Raw genomic sequence first — 19,487 nt, 5'->3', positions numbered from 1 at the left:
ACTTCGCGGACGGTGCAAATGGGAAGGGACAGGGTATATAAGTGACCACTGATCTCTTCTTGCCCTATTAATTCAAGATCATCCATCACATCGGGTGTTTTCTTTAAAAGAAAAAAGAAGTGCATATACTCATATATTTTATATGCCTAAGTATGCTGTTTCTTCTTAGCATGTTGAATGCCTGCCACTCGGTCACGGGGAGTGATTTGCCATGCAAGACCCAGCAGACATTTCTGTAGCCTGAAGGGAGAGAAACTTGCCAGAAGCTCGGGATCCCAGTCTCTGGTTCATAGTGGTGCTTCCGACATGCAGAAGTGCTATATTATTTACTAATAGACTTTGAGGCCAAGTATTACAAGAGATGACCATGAGCAGGACTCTTCTCCAAGTTTTCATGGAGTCCTCTCCTTGTTCTTGCTGCAAAACCAGAACAGCCACTGCCATTTTTCATACCCATTGTGTATCCTCTGATAGTTCAAGTGAATTAAGTGCCATTTTGGGCAAATGGCAAATACAGCAGTCAGAAAAAAAAAAAAAAGAAAAAAAGGAAGCTTGCGTCTTTATATAAAGCTTCATTTAACGTCCTTTGAAATCAACGTAAAGCCTTGCATTGACGTCAGTGAGCTTTCAGTCAGACTCATACCACTGTAAATGTAAATTCAAGCTTTCCAGTAGTAGAGCTCATGTAATAAAACACATTTTTGATGTATTGAACACTGCAATCAGACTTCCCTTTGATCATCCACAGCAATCTTCTTCTGTGGGTTTTAAAGTATGTTACAAAGGCAGGCAAGCATCATCAGCCTTAATTTACAAGCGAGAAAGAAGAGGCAGGAGGAGACGAAATGATTAGCAAGGCTGCCTAATACGTCAGTACAGAGATGAGAATATAGCACACGCTTCCCGACACCAACCCTGCGTCTTATCTAATAAGTCACACTGATAGAGGATCTAGTTTATTACTGAGATATCAAAACAATCCTTCCTCTATCTTCCCAGGCAGAGTTTTCAGAAGGAATGAGCTCCAAAAGCTTCAGACACAAATTCCAATCGGAACAGAGGTTAAAAAAACAAAACAAAAAACACCCAACCAACCAAGGAAAAAAAAAAAAAAGACACTCAAAAGCCATAAACAAAAACTAAATGGTGCAAGGTCTCTGTAACGACCTCATGTGACCTCTGCACGATTCAAAAACAGGCTCAGGTCCTCAGTGAAGTTTCATGTATGACCCTTACCTTTAACTGGGCAAAGGTTCACGAGGGCTATAATTTGGGTATCCCCTGGCTCCTTTCTCCTCCTGGGGGTAGGCTTCCTGACCGCATGACACCTTCCACTACATACCACAATACCCCTTCCTGCCGAATGGATCGTGTCCATGCCTCATCACACGTTCTCCCAAGACGAGGTGGTCCCCAGTTCCAGCCAGCTGGCACTGTAGGGCAGCCACAGCTCTAATTTCCACCCAGAGGTTAACTAAAAGTCAGGGTGGGCAACAGCTCTGTGCCCAGCTGTGGGGTCACCCATCCCCACGTCCACCTCCCCCAGCAATCAGCGGCTCCTCTGTGGGCTTGCCTGCATGATGGCCTTTGGGCACAAAAAACCTGCCAGGGGGCTAGCAAGCTACGTCAGCCCACCTCAGGGACTGAGGGCGTGCAGGGCCCTGGTAAAGTGGGGAAAATTGATAAACAAATAAAAGTAAACACCCGGCTTCACAGTTGAAGTTTTTCATGTTGCTGTGGTCAGATACAACACCACGTGCTGACCTTAACCGGTGCACGGGTGGAAAAAAGGAGGGAAGTCTGATCGATATGTGTTAGGTTCAGCAAGCACATAATTATTCAGTTTAAAATAAAATAAATAATCAGGTTAGTTCAAATAAAGCACCTATCTAACATTTTACACATCATTTCCCTTGCTCAAAACCCGCAGCACTGTCTTGCGCCACCCTTCGTCATTTGGAAGTTCGTTTGCTTTCCCTAAATTTCAATGGGCAGCACGAAGACAGCAATATCAGACTGCTTGCCAGAAACCCTCATCATTTATGCAGAGAAAAGCCTGATTAATTAATCAGTCTTTATTTAAGCACAGAACAGGAAGGGAAAGCGGAGATACAGAGCCACTCCAAAAGAGACTCTGTAAGGAAATGCTATTTTTAATATAAAAGATTGGCTCACGGTGCAGTGTTCAAAGTCGGAAGGACTTAAAAAACTGTTTTCTATTTCTGTTAAGCAGAGCAGTTGCAGTTAGGAAGGCTGGAGCCCACTGATGCTTGTGCATCAGCAACAAGCCTATTTATGTAAGCTGTCAAGTATTAATATCTAAAAAAAATAAAAAAAAAAAATCACAGCGCACTTAGTTTGTAAACAGGCAGACAATGCCGGCGAGCCAGGGACACAAACACACACACGCTTCATCTCCTCCCCAGGCGGAGCGGGGAAACGCCGTGCCCTGAACTACCTGAACTCTACATGCAGAGGCGCCTCTGCCAGTCGAACCCGAAGCTGCCAGATAAATGTTCCCTGGGATGCATCCGCGCACATCGGCGTGACATCCTGTGGCAGGTTCGGTTAGTCTCAAGTGCTTGCTCTTACCTATGTTTCCCCCACGCAGCACCACAACTTTTGTCCTTCCCCCCCCACTCCCAAACCCTCTCCCAGCCCCAGGAGAATGGTGGATGCAGGTGGCTGCCTCATCACATCATGCCATGCTCAAAGACAAAACGAGCGAGAGGGCTTTGTTTTCATCAGCTCCTGGGTTAATTAACACTCTTCTGTCTTTTCTCATTCGGTGGTCAGCGCTGCATCCCTTTTATCATCTCCTTTGCCAGGGGATGCAGGCAGCACCCTCAGCCTTCCCGTTATTTTCTCTTCCGTCCCTGTGAGAGCAGAGGTTTCTGCTGGGGGGACGTGGGGCACTGCCATGCTGCTCGCTGCACATCACGTTGCCTTTTAATATTTCAGGCACGGATCCAGAAACAGCAACGCATTTTTCTGTGTCACAGCAAATACACCACATGGCCAAGCTACTGTTACAGCGTTCGTCTCCAGCAATCTGTGTTTCTCTAGGGTGCTCTTATGTTTAATCTTAAAATCCAGTCTCTCTCCTTAGGTATTTCCCATTCATCTAGAGGGTCACAAGCAATACCTTTCCTCCACGTCAGAGGAAAACCTTTGGTTTAGGTTTTTTTGAGATGTGCCTTGCCCCAGAGGAGGTCTCAGGTGGCTTGGAGAGCCAGCCGGCAGCTTCACCAGCATGGAATACATGAAGATCCTTTCTGCAGGTGGCATCTAGGATAACCCAGTCGGGTTCACTAGGTCTTTCTTAAGAAAGACAAAAATCTTAAACTATTTTAGAGCCTGTTGAGACGCAGCTAGTGAACTAGCAAAGTCTGGGGAGCAGGGCTGCGTCCCTTTCTCGCCAAGTGGTGGTGATAGGTCCTGTTCACACCTCACGGATGAACAGTTTTTCCATTAAAAACAAAATATAAAAGGCATCTGTATTTATTTGCAGCAGCACTTTCATAAGAGCTGCCTGAAGCAATATTAGGACTGCATCTCAATGGAATTGACTTAATCATACATAAAATACATACGTTCTTCTCCTGGGACTCGTTGACGGGGCTGGGGGCAGACGGGGCTGAGACCACGCTTCTCGATGGCTAGGTGGGAAAGGGAGCTTGGCCTACTGGAAAGGCTTGAGAATTGCTACCGTAACAGGCTGTGATTTAATGCTAGGAAAAAACTGTATCCCCTCAGTAGATGTACTTGGACTAGATTGTACATAAGTAAATGCAGAAAAACCTTACTCACCCTCACGTCACTAATCCACACACCTCATAATTTGCACAGGGTGGGGGGAGGAGAGGAAAACCAGCACTCTGCTGCTTGCCAGCCAAAACGGTGATTTCTCACTACCCAGATTTCATTAATTTTCTACAAGACAGCAGCAGAGTATTTAGTAATGTACACAAAAGCACAGGCGGACCCCTGGAGGTATTTATTGCCTTTGCTCTTTGATATCTACTATGCATAACTAGATGCCTGTGCACAGGCAGATGTAGAGGCACAGGCTTTACTGGCGTGCCACATTTGAACTGCTACAAATGAAGTGAAATTACACCAGTGGCCGTTATTTGGAGGCAACATCCCTCTTTTCCGTCTGGTTGAAGCTCAAATATTTAACAGATCAGCAAGTAGCGTCTTAATGTCAAGTCACTCTTTCTTTGTATCCTTGTGCATTCTCTGTTCTTGGAAAGACAGCACAGTCATTATCCCCTCCACTTTTCCATCCTTCCCTCTACCCACAAACACTTCAGAGGCAGCGAGTAATTCAGTCGCTGCTTTCTCAGAGCTGCCTCCTTACCCGCTGTGAGAGTACACTTTAAATAAGAGCAAATAATGACAGAGAGCCTTTGAGGAGCTAAGGGAGCCTGAACGCACAAGGTGTAGGGTCCCTTGATTGGTAGGAATACATACACCAAGCCCCACGTACCCCAATGAACCTCAGATCATCCCAGTCACGTGCAGGGGCTTGGTAAGCTTCCACTTCATGAAGCAATGGATGTGCTTTAATCCCCCATTGGCAGTACCCAAAAGAGCATCCGCATAAGCAGAAAAAGAAAATTAATCAGTTGCTAAACCTTTCCCAGGAACCACATTACCCTCAGACTTAATGATCTCATCTGCTGGTTACTGGCTTTGGGGCTTTTCTTAACAGCTCCTGATTCTCTTGGTCCTCTTTCCCTGGGAACGCTGCTTTTTCCATACACAGGCACATAATTGTCAAGGCGAAATGGTAACACCACTCATGTTCAAAGTTATTGCTCCACAAGTACACCAACATGTTATGAAAAAGCCCCAGGACCCACAAATCTGTCTCGTTCCTCCTTAATTGGGCCCTACAAGACTTTAGAACTACAGATAGCAAGAAGGAACTGAATACACATATCCACTAAACAAGCCAAACCATAAATATTTACTAAAAAAAATTTTCTAAATGTTCTTGCCCTTGGAAATTTTGCTGCTGAGTAAACTTGTAGAACGAAAAAGATAGTGTCCTGACCTTAGTGCCCCTTCCCTTTGTGTTTGGTAGGAGGGTCTCCCTGCCTCTTCAGCCAAGAGCAGCCAACCACCCAAATTTTACTCGAGCGACCTCCCACGCGCAGAGATCCCTCCCACCAGCATCTGTCTGGCCCTACCCAGCGGTGGGAAGCGGCCCACACCGTCAGTCCTGACAGGTCCCGTTCAGAGCAGCACTTTACCACAACACAGACATCGGCATAACTGAAATGCCGTGGAGTCAGAGGCAACCTCGGCATTTCAGTTGGCAACAGCACCGCTCTGCTGCCACCAACAGCAGGATCTCCTCCCTCCTGGGAAAGGGGAAGAGGAAGAAAAGGACTCCTCACATCTCTGGTCATACTCTGTCGTAACACTCGAGGAAAACACAGTGTAAGCCTAGGGGAGCGTTTCAGCCTGCACGTTTACCTATTTGGTCTTCACAAAGCTGAGGAAAATGTGGATTCGGGATCATGAGAACTTACAGGAACATGACCAACGCTCACAGCTCTACCCAGCCTCAGCCAAAACCTCATGTTTTGGATGAGAACAAGTCATTTTGGAGACCCTCCTGAGGAAGCCAGCTCATTGTTTTCTGAAAACAGGGCACCGGTCTATAATCAAAGCCCCAAACCCAGACGCTTGTGAGTATCCCACACCTTTCCGTCAGGTAGCTCTGAGAGAGATGCGTTTCGCCACAGCTGCTGCTTGAGCCACTTCTAGCCATGCATGAAAACTGACCCCAAGTTTCATGAGTTTTAGCCATGCTATAATTCACACTCTCCTGCAATTATTGTCATTTTATGACTTTTAATTGCGATGGTTTGATTCTATTACATCTCATTAGATAAGACATGATTTTATGATGAGTCTGTACTTCACACTGATCGCTGGCTACTTAGTTTTATGTGACATCTGGCCTTTTAGGAATTTCAACTCCCTTTTAATTTCAGCTTTACTCCAGGTTCGTACCACATTTATAATGAAAGGCTGGATTCCCACACACCTTTGGGGGTCCCAGCCCGTGGGCTTGGGGAATGGCAGCCCCCTGGGAGCAGAAGGAGCTGCATCTCCCCATCCTTGCGTCACCAAGGTTCAAGTTAGGAGTGTCTGCAAACTTGCCCCAGGGACAGGAAGGAAAGCACAAGGCAACACAGATTTTTGTAAAGTCATACTTGCATGAAACATGTCTCACCCTCCCTGAGCAGCTCCCTTTCTGAGGGGAAGCATTGGGAACAGCAGGATCTCTCGCGAAAGCTCACCGTTACGTTAGGATGGACTAGAACAAGTATCAGTGTTTGGTGCAGACGTTTTTCAGGCAAGGTACAGACGTCCTGGACTCAAGATCATTTCCAAGCCCCTTTTTAAGCACTGCATAACAATTGCATCAACACGTGGCTTCCTCTGATGGAAATTCTCATTCACGACTGCCTATTCCCACCCTTTCCAATCAGACAGAAAATGCTCTTTCTTGTGCAAGCCCAGTCCTAACCTATGTCCCCCCTTAACCAAATCCCTCCTTCATGATCAACCAGGACAGATGTGGAGAGAGGGCCGTGATTCTGCTTATTATCCAGAAAGCTACTTCTTTTTTAAATGTCTTAAATTTGCTTCATTCAAGATATCTAATGCAACCCCTTCTCACCCCAAATTGTATGCCACTCAGAAACACTGTTCAGCCCCGCCTGGTGGCAATTATTATGGCCCGAGTTTGTTTCAGGGTTCATGAAAAGGCTTCTATAGATTCTGGCAGCAGATTTGTTTGTTATTTTTATGTAACATTCACAGACCGCAAGCGATCACTAAGGGTGAGAGTGTTATTGCCAAAGAACTTCACCCAGGCCGGCGGTAGCACTCTATCACTTTAAAACAAATAAAAGGAGAGGTAGCTCAGTTTCCCTGCCCGTGCCCACAGACCGAGAACAACAACGTCTTTGAGTGAAAACTACGCAGACTGATCCGCCACTCATTAAATTGCTTACATAGTAAAAAAAAAAATAAAAAATAATCAGGTTTTAATGGAGGTTCCAACCTACAATTGGGTTTCTCTGATGCTGAAACCCATTCACAACTAACTGATGCATTTCACGTATGCCACAGGTATCTCCCAGCTTTTGGAAAGTACCTGGCTGGACGGGATTTGATAGGTGACCTGACAATACAGATGGACTTACCCCATCACCCTTCTGCCAAGCCATTTGATTACCAGAAACTCAAATTAGTTTCCTGAAGTAGAAACTTAAAGATCACGCAGTCCATTAGGAAGGGAGGAGATCACAGCAAGGCGATGCTTCGGGAATTGAATTTGTCAGGTCAGAGTAGCTTAGAAGCAAGGAATGAGGTTTACTTCTTTCCAATTTAGAAGTTAATTTAAGTTATTCACTGCAATTTCAAAACCCAGTGTTGCTATCAGAATTGTAATGCAGTAAGGATATAAAAACCTCAACACAATTACGGTAAAAAAGTGATGTAAAGTACATTAATAAAATAATTACATTAAATAATTATCCCCTTATTTGCATTCAAAAAAAAAAATCCTTTAAAGGATTACGGAAGAAGCTTGAAATAAAATTACTCAGTCAACCAGTTAGTATGTGGTTAGGATGACAGAAAGCAGGCTGGCTAATTGTTTATGGAAGGTTATTGCTGTGGCATTCAACCTCAGGGTCAGTTAAGGAGAAGATGATGAAGCAGCAAAGCTAAGCTAGAGCAAAATAAACCGCATGAGCTACCCGTAGTGGGAGAAATATGCTGTCAGGGGATTGAGGTGGATCAAATTGTAAGCGTGACTGATGGTCACCACCATCCACGGAGTCAGGAAGTAAGCAAGCAATAAAAACCTGGTGCTAAACATCACAAAGCTTGAAAATCTGGACTTATAAGTAGCCACTTTCAAATAGGTACACAGATTTTGGCTTGAACTGCCACAGTTAGTGTGTAATTTTAAAAGCACGGGTACAGAGAGGCAGACTTATTTTGTAATCACTCCAATATTGTGGTTTTGATAACTAGACTGGAATTTGAACTTTCACTGGTTTATTTTCTGGGTTAGAGTGGGGCTGATAAGGAAGAAAAAAGGACCATCTTTTCTGAGAAATATTGCATTCTGTCTGGTAACTGGGTGCTCAAAACATAATAAGAAGGGGAGATCTAGAAAAAAAAAAAAAAGAGAGAGATATTTTTCTTTACAAATTACCTCTAAGTTTCCATTTACAGAACACAACCAGAACCTGGAGAGAGGAGCAACAAGAACCAGGTGTGTGGAAGGAGCACCAAAGTCTCCGACCCCTCGAGAGCTTCAGGCAACCTTTGCAGGGCTGTTGAGAGGGTTTTACTTTGCAGGAGCTCAGAAGCTTGGGCGACTCCATCCCCAAGGCAGTAAAAAGGAAAATAAGATGCTTAAAAGATGAGTTTGCAAACTCATGAGTCACCTGGACTTTGGTGGAGACCATGGAGCTGTAAATGGAGAAGCACCAGACTGTCTCTCTAGCTACACCACTTCTCACCACTGAGTCCCACTGGGGTGAGAAATCCTCTCTCTTGGAGAGCTGAGGGCGCCTGTGCTCCCTTCGCTGGGTCTCCAGCCCGGCAAAGGGGACACTGCAGCCGTAATCTCCATTTTCCTGGTTTCTGAACTTGCGTTTGCTCCACGCTGAATATTTGGATGAGTTCTGACAGGGTTTCCTCCAAGAAACCACATACATCTTTCCTGAGGCCACTGTTCAAAAACAGGCAGAAAATGCCATGGCACAAGAACTGTGCGTCTCTCAACTTTCTTAAAAGTTTACTCAAACTGCTAATTGCGAGAACACTTTTGAGGAAATTAGATTGCTAATGCTGTGATCACAGGTCTGTAAAAATTTTGCTAGTGACTTTCAAAAAAAAAAAAGCTATAAAATTATATAAAATAATTCAGAGGAGGCAATCCTAGTTCCATCCATGCAAAACCAGAAATGTCCAAACAAGACGCAAAATCCTGAAATCTACATTTCAGTAGAGAACTGTTGCTGCAAAAATTATTTTAAATGATGCTTTTTACCTTATCAGTGGAATTATCTGTATGAAATGAAACAAATGCTCTTCTGCAAGCAATATGCAGATGCTTTACAAAGAAATAAGAGGGAAACTACCAACTAAAGAAAATATCTGAATTATCAAGATATAAAAATCCCTTTTTGGCATACTTCGCTTGCTTCTAACTTGACCTTAGATGGCAGCTTCTCCACAGGACTGGTTTCTTCATAATTATGAACGATTTTGTTCCTTTCAGCACGTTTTCAGCTAATTTTCATATATTGTATTGCAGGTCTTTGTACCTGCCTTCACCACTTGTTCTCTTTTATCATAGAGAAACCAACTTCAACTGGTGCTTTCTTCCTTTCACAATTTTCTTGACTACGCTAAACATCAAGCCTCCTTTAATTTAACACTAATCATCCCTAGTGAATACCTAAACCCTTTTGTTACGTCTCTGAATGACCCAGGATAATTATGCACAAAGTCACAGGGGTCATACAGCTGAAAAGACAACAGGAACGTTTTTCCCCCCCAAGATGAATTAAATGCTCTGAATTAGAAAGACACGTGTTGCCTTCATCTATAGCCTGGTATTCAGGCATACCTTGATTTCTTACTAGCATCTTGCAATTGGAAAATTATGCTTTCACTCAAGCTCAGAAGAGCATGGCACTTCAGGCACAAGGCTGTTGGCATGGCTGAGCACTAGGAAAGCGGAGCTGAACAAGTCAATCGTGGGCAACGTGAGGCCCTTGGCTTTCAAGCGTATGAACTTTGATACTCCCTGCTTCTTGGGTTGCTCTTTGGCAATTCGAAGCACTATGTCGACTTCGGTTGCATAATGTTGTTTCAGAAACTTACTAATGTTCCCGCTTTCGTTCATAAGCATTCCTATCCCGTTACCACATGCAGCAGCAAGTGCTCTTCAAGTGCTTTCAGAGTGAATCCGGAGAAGTGCACCGTCACTTGCTCCTTAAGCTACAGCTCCTCTCTGAGGACCCCCAACTAACTTCAAACTAACAATACTTTCTGCAAGGAGCACCGAACCCTGAGATGCAAGCGATTCCCTCTGCTCATTTTACAGGTGAGAATGCTGAGGATGAGAATTAAGATCACACTTCACCACATAAATGTCTACCTGCCTGGAAAGAGGATCAGAAACAAGGAAACCTCCCCTGACACAGCTGTCAGATCAGATTCCAGATCAGGCTGACCAGTCCCTGCTGTAACCCTGCACTGACTGGTGGCCAGCCTCAGGTCAGGATGTGCTCCAGGAAAGGATCTCGCATCCCTCAGAGTGTGAATATGGCATCGCTACAGCCACAGCACCACCCTCAGCAGCATGGTTTGTTCTTGACGTTGCCTTGGAGTCGACAGTTTCCAGGGGTCCCAGCTGGTCTGGACCCTCACATGGAGATCCAACACTGAACGACCAACTCAAACACATGCCCAGAGTCAATAGCAAAGGAAGAGTTGCACTTCCCAAGACTACAGACTTCAAACTCCCGAAAGGCCTTCTCCTACTACTTTCAGGATATCAAGTGAAGGCTTTTCCCAGTAAATATAGCTGAGTGCTTCTAGTGCTAGTCTGAGTGGTCCAAAGGGAATCAGGCTAACAAACATTAGCAAGGAAGAAAAAAAATACTGGCATAGAGTATGTCGTTAGAAACTGTCATCTAGAAGGAAAGCTTCACTCCCCTCTAAGTTTGCCAGGCTCAGGAGACTGAAATAGTAGTTTGGGAAAGCTTGAAACTCCGGGGAGCCTCTGTAGGTCAATGTTGTTTTGTGTTTCTTTTAAGATCTCTCATGAGTGTAAGAATGTCATTATTTTCTATAAGGAGAATTTCACCTTCACATTAAGATGCAACTCACGAATACACGTCTATTTGTCCCCCCTTTTGCAACCACATAGACTTGGTAGAACAAATACATTGTCAATACCTGCCCTCCAAGCTACTGACATGGACATTTTCCTTTCTCAGCCACAGTCCCATAAAGTCTGGTTTAGCAGTACCATGACCAGGAGCCCGCGCCGCAGCACAAACTGCCTGAAGACAATAAAAACAGGACGCAGGGGCCTCTTTCTGTTTTCTCTCTCCCATCAAGGCCAGGCCGGACCCTTCTCCAACCTGACTCCAACCACGAGTGAACACTTGGACTCACCTGGCAGAAGAACGGCCACGTTTCAGGATGTCAGCACACCACTCCGACGTCGTTAACAGATCCGTGTCACACTCGTGATGCAGGCAGTGCAGGCAAGTGCTGGGCACCAGCGGTCCCACCGGTGACCCACACAGACCCTACGCCAGCCCCTGGGGAGGCACCTCCACAGCCTCAGGGTACTTCAAAGTCTGTAAAACAAACGAGGCAGTCAGGAAACACCGCTCTCTCTGTTCACATTTACTATTTGGGATTGTTATCCGCTGGGAAACACTGATATTCCTTATGAGAAGAAACACCATCATTTCAAAAACTGCCTGCACTGAGCAGGCATTTAAAAATGGTTCATTTGAAGATGACCAAAAAGTTTTTGACAAAAGTCAAAACACTTCTTTCCAACAGCAACTTTATTTCGTCTTAGATATGCGTTCAGAAAATGAAGTCCTTTTTTGGGATAAGCAACTGAACCATTTCATTGCTAAAAAGGTCGAAGTGACATGCTCTGACCTTATCAAAAAGGTTTCTTTCCAACTATTTTCTAAGCAAAAAACCTTATTAGAATTATGCATTCGATGCAATGCCTTGCTGTTAATGAAATTAATCACTTTCCTAATGAAAATTATGTTATTTTAATTTTCCTACTGAATAAAATCAAAACATCTTATTCCAAAAATTCTCATCAGTTCAAGTTAAAAGAGAATTACCTAAGAGCACGACGGAAACAGAGTATGTCAGCTTCAGATGAGCACAAAGGGGTGCTTAGCCCTGACATCCACCCAGCATGGAAAATTTTCGCCCCAAATAGATCAAGTTCATCAAAGTTTTAAGGAACTGAAACCTGAGCTTTCTCATGATAAGTGCAAGGAAACCGCAATGAGGCTAACAGAGCCAGCAGGGTCGATGACAAAGTGCCCAAGTCCCCTCCGTAAGGCAACAGAATTTAACCTTCACAGCAAAGGGTTGGAAGCCAAGATGGTTTTCCGGTGGGCGAAGCTGCCAACGGGCTGGATGTCCAGCCTTGTCTCCCAGCATTAGGATGCCAGTCGGACCCAATCGGCTTTCAGTCACTAGGATGCGGTTAATCCCAGGCCCTCCCTGGGAAGCTGAAGACTCCAGGAGGATCTCAAACCCTTGGACAGGCACACAAGGTCTCCATTGCTTTCTGCAGGCATCCTATCTCAACCCAGCTCTCCTCGCTGCCTAGAGCGGGGACTAAGGTGGGTGGGCTTTTGGCCATGTAGAAGCTCCCTTTCTATCTGCCTCACCATTTCCATCTCGCTCAACCAAGTCAATAATATCATAAAGAACTGTGTGAAGCTAAATTATTGTTTTTCTCCAGCCCAGCTCCTGGGACACGTTCCTTTCCCTGCTCAACAGCTCATCTCAAGAGGTCCAGCTACCGGCTGCCAGAGGTGGTGTTCCTGATTCCCCACCACTCAGCAGAGATCTGGCATTGTCCCTCAAACCCAAGGGAGGAGGGACTCACTTCTGCACCCAGTTTTCCCCTGTGTGAGCCACCCTCTGTTTGGCATCCCCCACGCACGGTACTTTTCAGGAAGGCGGTTATGCCCTTTCCACCCTCCAATCATTAAAAGCCTTAAATTTTTTCACCATAAAGGTGAAAAAGAAAGCAAAGAGAAATACTATCTCCAGCTGAAGAAGAAAGGAAAATTTTAATAGGCAAAACATCACTATTCTGTGGGTGTAGGGCATGTGCCTGGAGTGCTACTGAAGGCATCTTGCAGACAGAAACATGGAATAGGAGAGGTTAAAGAAGCAAAAATACTATAGTATATTTCTGTGGGATCTTAGGATGATCCTTTTGCCCAGTTTCTCCATACGTGACCCTTAGTCTGACAGATTGCACTAAGTCATGGTTCCTCCGCTTCCTCACGTACAATGTGCGGTCATCCTAGCGAAAGCAAGGCAAAGGTAGCAGGAGCTTATTTACTTAATTCCTCAGTAGTTTATCTAGACATATCCAGCCCAGTCACCCCAGGAATTCACCAGGGAGGGACATTAGGTCCAGCAGACCCTGGATTTGCAAGGTGGTGAGTGGGAAAGGGCTCAGCTCTGCAGGAGCCTGTCTTGAACCAGGCTGGTGCCGATCAAACGGCTGCAGGGGGCTGCCGGCATCCAGCTGACATATCCCCACCACGTCGGGGTGCGCTGTAAGAAGCTGCTGTCTATCTGTTCGGTCCCCCAAGCCAATAGGACACGCACAAGCCAAATGAAGAAAATAGACGAGGAAAACATTCCTGGCTTTCAACAGGCATTGGCCTGTCCCAAAAACAAATCTCCCGCCTGCACAATACTTAGTGACCCGCGTATCATGTGGGTGCAGGAGGCCAAATCCCCATTTAGCAGCCAAAACAGCGGTACCGTCACTCCTGTGCTTGCCCTGTCACTATGGTCCCTGTCTTTGTACAACTTTCTCCCATCTTGCCACACCAGGTGGGCATCACTCCGCATCTCATGGTGCGCAGCACGGCCCCTGCCCCAGGCAGGAACATTTCCCAAGTCCCCATCAGACCCCAACTTTGGCTTTCTTGTTCAGTGTAGTCCCTGACTCCAGGCTCCTACCGCGAGGATTTCAGGATGATTGCAACAGGACCGAGTGCTATTGAAGACTCAGGTTCCGTTTTCAAGAGCAGCTCACACCGCCTCTCAAGAGAAAGCTTCTGCAAACACAGCTTAGACTTGAAGTCACTGAGGACAGCAAGAAAACACAGACTTGGCTTGTTAGCAGCACTCTTTATAGCCCATGGGAAAGCTTGGTGCAGGTGTCCAAGAAAAAAGGGGTGGGGGGGGAAAGAAGGGAGAAGCACAATAGCGTGGTCCCTTTGCCCAACAGCTCTCTCTGAATTACGTCCTCTGGCTTTAAAGCCGAGGCTGCAGCAGAGTAAAGCCATTCCAGCTGCGTCCGGGGCTGGTGGGGTGATGGAGCACTGTTCCCACCACACAGGTGCTTGTGCTGCACAGCTGATGGTCACCGGCATGGGCAGCAGCTCCACCACCCCCTGAGCGACGAGAGATGCTGGCGCGATGGTTCACCGCTCACCAGCACAACCCCCCGTGCTGCAGGGCCTGCCAAAGCAGCTCTCCTGCTCAGCCCCAAGGTTGCACAGACATCTGCGTACACCCTCGTAGTCTCCCAAATTGCTTCAAAGCCCCTCATGCCCTGGGTCATCTCTGCCATGGAAAGGCAGCCCAGCCAAGTGGAAGTCCCTTTGGGGCTGTGCTGGAAGCTTGTCTTTTCCAAATACGTCGAAAACAGAAGGCCAGGGCTGGATGCAGGTTTGCTGAGATCAGGGCTATTCTGGTGCAGACAGGCTATGCGCTGCTGATAGGGAGGATTAATGAGCCGGGCTGCTCATCTGTTGCAATTAGAAACAACACTACAACTATTTTGGTGCCATTTCTCTGCAGAGTACTCAAACGGCTTATCAGGCCCTTCTATATCTCCACGTAATCGTGGCTTTGTTAAATATAGGATGGTACGCTGCTGTACACACACATTGCTCTTCGTTTAGAGCTGAGGTGCAGAGGACCGTCTGCTAATGCTCGTACAGCAGCAGAAAGGGGTTTTGTGAATGGCACTAATAAGACTTCAGTGTCACTTTTCTCAAGCTACAATTGCCCTGGCAATTTCAGTGCATGTAGGAGATTGGGACACAAGGAGGACCTAATCTGCTCCAGCTTCAAGAAGGGCCTCAGTGTCTGAAGGTGTAGCTAATCACCACGTTTATCAGCAACCAGCTGAAGCTTTAAGAGATGTTTTTGTGACATTAGTAAAGCAAGAGGAGTTGTAGCTCCTGGGCTCCGTTCCTCCCCTCTGCTCTGTGGCCATGGATGTCCCTCTCACCTGCCCCAGCCGCAAAATGGGAGGGACAACACCCATCTAAAGGATGAGGTCTTGCCTCCTGCTTCCATGGGGTTATTTACAAGCACAGGTCCTAACTAGGGACAGAGAGGAACTCCCAGAGAAACCCAATCCTGTCTTATAGCAAAGATGTGTTCAAGGCCAGGCTGGATGAGGCTTTGAGCAGCCTGGTCTGGTGGAAGGTGTCCCTGCCCAGCGCAGGGGGGTTGGAACGAAATGGTCTTTAGGGTCCCTTCCAACGCAAACCATTCTATGATACTGTGTTTCATACAGATCTTATAGAGCTATAAACATTTTATCTGCCTAGATCCCCTGACAAAGATAATTCATGACTCTGCACAAAAACTTAAATTACACATCAAAAATTCAGAGTAGCATCTGGGCTCTCATTTCAAGCCTTCTGAGATTGTTACTGATGCTCCACAGGCAGCCAAGTTCATCTGGCAGCAACAGCCCCCCCAGTGCACTGGAGTCTCCCTTTCAGGCAGTGCCAGGGACCCCAGCCCAGAAGAGACAAGCCCAGAAGGGTTTCTCCATAGGTCACGCTCCAGCGGGAGCAACGTCTGAAGCGCAGCTGGACTTCACGCTGTGGCCTGATGGTCACCACAGCCCTCAATACCCAAGGAGCGCGGCTGAAAACCAAGGAGGGTTTGGAGGAAGAGCACAAGGTGTCAGTGTGCTCCTCGGCACCTGTTTGCCTCCGGCTGGAAACAAATCTTTATAAGGTCCTACCAGTACCTGAAAAAGTTTGGTCTCAGGTGACGGAGCAAAGCAACTCGATGCAGATGTGGAGCACGGCATCAACACTGGATGCCTTGAAAAGAGCTTTCAAATGGATGTTAGCAGGGCAAAGCTTTGTTTGGGTCTTTCAGATGGACCTCTGAAAACGTAAACGGCTCCAGGCAAGCTCCTCAGCCCAGATACCAACACCTCACAGTTTTTCACGCCAGCATCCTCTTCATCACCCCAATGGATTTTAGCAAATGACCAGGACATGCTCTTGGGGACACCACTGCCTGTGCCTCCGGCTAGGCATTTTGTATCTGCACGTGTCCTGGACCAGAGGGAGATCTTACAAATCCAGTGGCTCTCTGTGCAGAGTCCCTGCAGCACAGACAAACCTCTGTCCATCCTTATAGCAAGTGACTGCTCTGCTCCACAATGCGATCTTCTTTAAACGCTCCACTGGCGTCTGCCAGAAGCGCAACTTGATATGAAGCCCCCAAGTGCCAGGCAGCTCCTTCATCTCTCCGTGACAAAAAAATCTTCATGATAAATCCATGTTCTCCAATGTCACCTCTTATATATAGACAATCAAAGAAGCTAAGGTACTTAACCAGAAGTGTGAAGACAAGGCATATGAGTCAAATTACACATAACCCCTGGTTTAGTGCTTTTATCTATCAGAAATAGTTTGTTGCATATTTTAACTTTACTCCCTGATTCACGTTACATTATTTTTTTTTAAATGTTTCTGTACTGTGGTGAGCTCTCCCCTTCACAGATGCTGCAATTCTGATCCCCAGGAATAAAACTTTGTTATTTTCCCTCGTCACTGAAATGAACCCAGCCCCGAGGCTCCGTGCTCCCTCTGACAAACTCACATCACAGCCGGGGAACACGCCGAACAGACGGGCATCTCACGGTGGAGGATTTAAGCCAGACTGGATCAAACCAAATTCAACGGGAGCTCAGACAGCTCCCGAGGCAAGGGACCATATCTCTACACACTCCAGGATACCGGCTCCATAAAGATGCAAGACGACGATCAGCTGCTAAGCCACCAGTGGGATTTCTGGCTGCACACTGGGTAATTCCTGCTACGTACAGCTCATTCCACACCTGACAGGCCTCCCCACCCTGGGCAGCACCAACTAGAGACTGGGACGCTACTCAGCAATGCGTAATTTTGTCATCCCAACAGCATCCCTCGTTTCTAGTAACAAGGCGGTTGCAAGCAGGAATTGCTGCAGGAGAAGGTCTTGGACTCTGGCTTCCCTAGGAGAGATGCTGCCTGGATAAAACCTAAATCAACCCAGGAGCCCATCAGGATCCCGCTGCAGTACACCTTCAAAATGACTGGCTTTAAATTGCTTTCATCAGGGTTGGAAAAAGATGCGGTAGACAGCTGAAGCAAGACAAGAAAGGAGCCTGCTCCTCCATTCCATGCTCCGCTGGGACAGAAGTCCAACCGAGGGAGTGGAGACGGCAGAAGAAAGAAACCCCTCAGCAAATGGAGCACCCAATTGAGCAGAGAGATTAATATTGCACCTGGCAGTGGGATGATGCCAGGGGCTGGCAGCACCCGGGACCACTCCTGGGAACACGGCATGGCTTGAGCCACCTCCCTTTGCTGCCAGCAGCAGCACGCTCAGGGGGAAAACCAAGGGCTCTAATTATCGGCTACTGATGTCAGTGTGTGCTCAAACCATTTGAAACCTGCTCATCAGTAACCTCCTCTGTGGTACCTACAAGAGCAGCAGGCAAACATGCCACAGGAAAGCAGATACCTGCTAATGAGACAGCCATCAACCACTTGTTATCTCTCTTCGATTACCTCCTTAACTCAGTCAAGAGATATCACGCTTTATTTTTGTCCTCCCTACTGAATCAGCATCTTCAGTTCCTAGAGGCTTTCCCGTTTCTGGTACTGCACACGCTGGGAGCCAGCTCCACTGTGGCCAGAAAAGCTCCCGCTCCGCTCGGCGCTTGCCCACACCCCTTGTGTCTCCCATCTACATCTTATCAGCTCCTGCCTGTGCTTTTGAACACACCCCCCTACAACGAGTCATTGGCAGATCTTGTGGCCATAAGGTACCAACGCGCTTCCTACGCGATTGCTTCATCTTGAAACACTCCTAGCCTGCATCCGTCAAGTGGGTGGGAGAGGGACCTTTGATTTGTCTTTCCCCAAAGGATGCTAGCGCAGCATTTGTGAAAGGTAAAGTCATAGGAAGCCTCAGAAAACCAACCGCCAAGAAAAAAAGTGGTATTTGGTTTGATCCCAAGTGTGACACAAAAGAACGAAGCATGCGAGAGACTTTGCACAGAAAGTTAAACCATCTCCTGGCTCTGAAAGTCCAACCTTAAAATCAGGATATCTTGCGAGACCAATGAATTGAACAGTTTAAGCTTTAACAGAAATTAAAGGTCTTAAAGGGTCTTAAAGAGGTCTTAAAGCTCTCGCACGCTGACAGTTCACCATTTGGTGGAGTTCCCAGTTCGTAAAGAGAAAGTGGATTTGCAACCAGAAGCGGCACTTGCTCCGAACACCCTGCCTGCCTTTGCAAGCTGGATCTCAGGGACCCACTCCCCAGAGCCAGGTCTTCAGGGTAATGCTCTCAGAAACACACACTCAGGGGTCTACCCCAAGATCCCCAATGGGGAGAAGTGGAAAACAAGGTATGAGGTAATCTAATTTTCCAGGACAGTACCTATTTTAGCACACCCTGCACACATGCACGCAACGCTGACGCCGAGAGGGGAAAAGCAGGTCCCATCCTCGCTGACGCTCATGTGTGTGCCAAACATTATCAAATGATTTTCCTGATTTGTTTTGTTTTAACCATGCCCCATCTCGGAGAGGCCAGGAGCGTGCTACAGCCAGTGGTAAGAGCAGATCAGTGATCAAGCCTCAATTCTGGCCTTAAAGTCAAAAATAACCTTTCCGGAAAATTCTGCAACAGAGCAACGACAATGTCTGCTGAGATTCCTTCGTGGCTGTGGCTCCTACCCCTTCAGCCTTGTTTCCCCTCTTAGAAATGAGGGAAAATTCTTTTTTTTTTTCTCCTGGCTAGGAGCACGCGGTGCTCAGACAGGGGCTTCCCGCTGATACACAGGCACATATTCACCACGTATCATATCAGGTACCAGCAAGGAGGCATCCCCAACACACGTGCACACAGGCAGGTCTCCATGCGTGCCAAACGCGAGAACTTACACGGCTGCGAACTTGATCCTGGTCTAAGGCAGCGTGTGGCAGCCGAGGCCACACCAGCGAGGACGCCGTGAGTCACGCCAGCGTGGCAGACCCTTGGGAGAGCTGTGTCCCACGTAGGCGGCTCACACGCTCCCCATGCTGAGCAACCCGTTCCCCTGGCAAAGCGTCGGCACTATTACACAGCGCTGACGGCCACAAACACGGGCTGCGAGGACCAACCTTTCCGCCAGCCCTCAGTCCTTCTGCTGCTGCTTTTGCTTCTCTGGCACCAAAGAGGTTTTCTAACCTCCTCCCTGATGTCAAATGACCTGCACCTGCAGCTCATGGGGAGCAGCTGGAAGAGGTTGAGCCTAAATGCAAGGAAAGGGGTGGGGGGAGGAAGGGAGGGAGACCATCTCTGCTAAGGGACCTCCTTCCTCCTGGAGCATG

At 47.0% G+C, this 19,487-nt stretch overlaps 1 long non-coding RNA gene across 1 annotated transcript in view; it reads right to left on the bottom strand.

Moving 5' to 3' along the window:
• Positions 1 to 19,326, bottom strand: part of LOC141740410 (uncharacterized) — a 151,313-nt gene extending 131,987 nt beyond the window's left edge. The window contains exons 1-2 of the long non-coding RNA XR_012586022.1: positions 19,059 to 19,326; positions 11,239 to 11,426 (exon numbers count right to left, since the gene is read on the bottom strand). This is a non-coding gene — a long non-coding RNA (uncharacterized LOC141740410). The remainder of the gene's footprint in view (positions 1 to 11,238; positions 11,427 to 19,058) is intronic.
• Between the last annotated feature and the right edge of the window lie 161 nt (positions 19,327 to 19,487).

This window comes from Larus michahellis, chromosome 3 (assembly GCF_964199755.1).
Source record: "Larus michahellis chromosome 3, bLarMic1.1, whole genome shotgun sequence".
In the NCBI taxonomy this organism is placed as follows: Eukaryota; Metazoa; Chordata; class Aves; order Charadriiformes; family Laridae; genus Larus; species Larus michahellis.
Note: the sequence above shows the minus strand (reverse complement) of the source record. Positions and strands in the feature narration are given on the sequence as shown.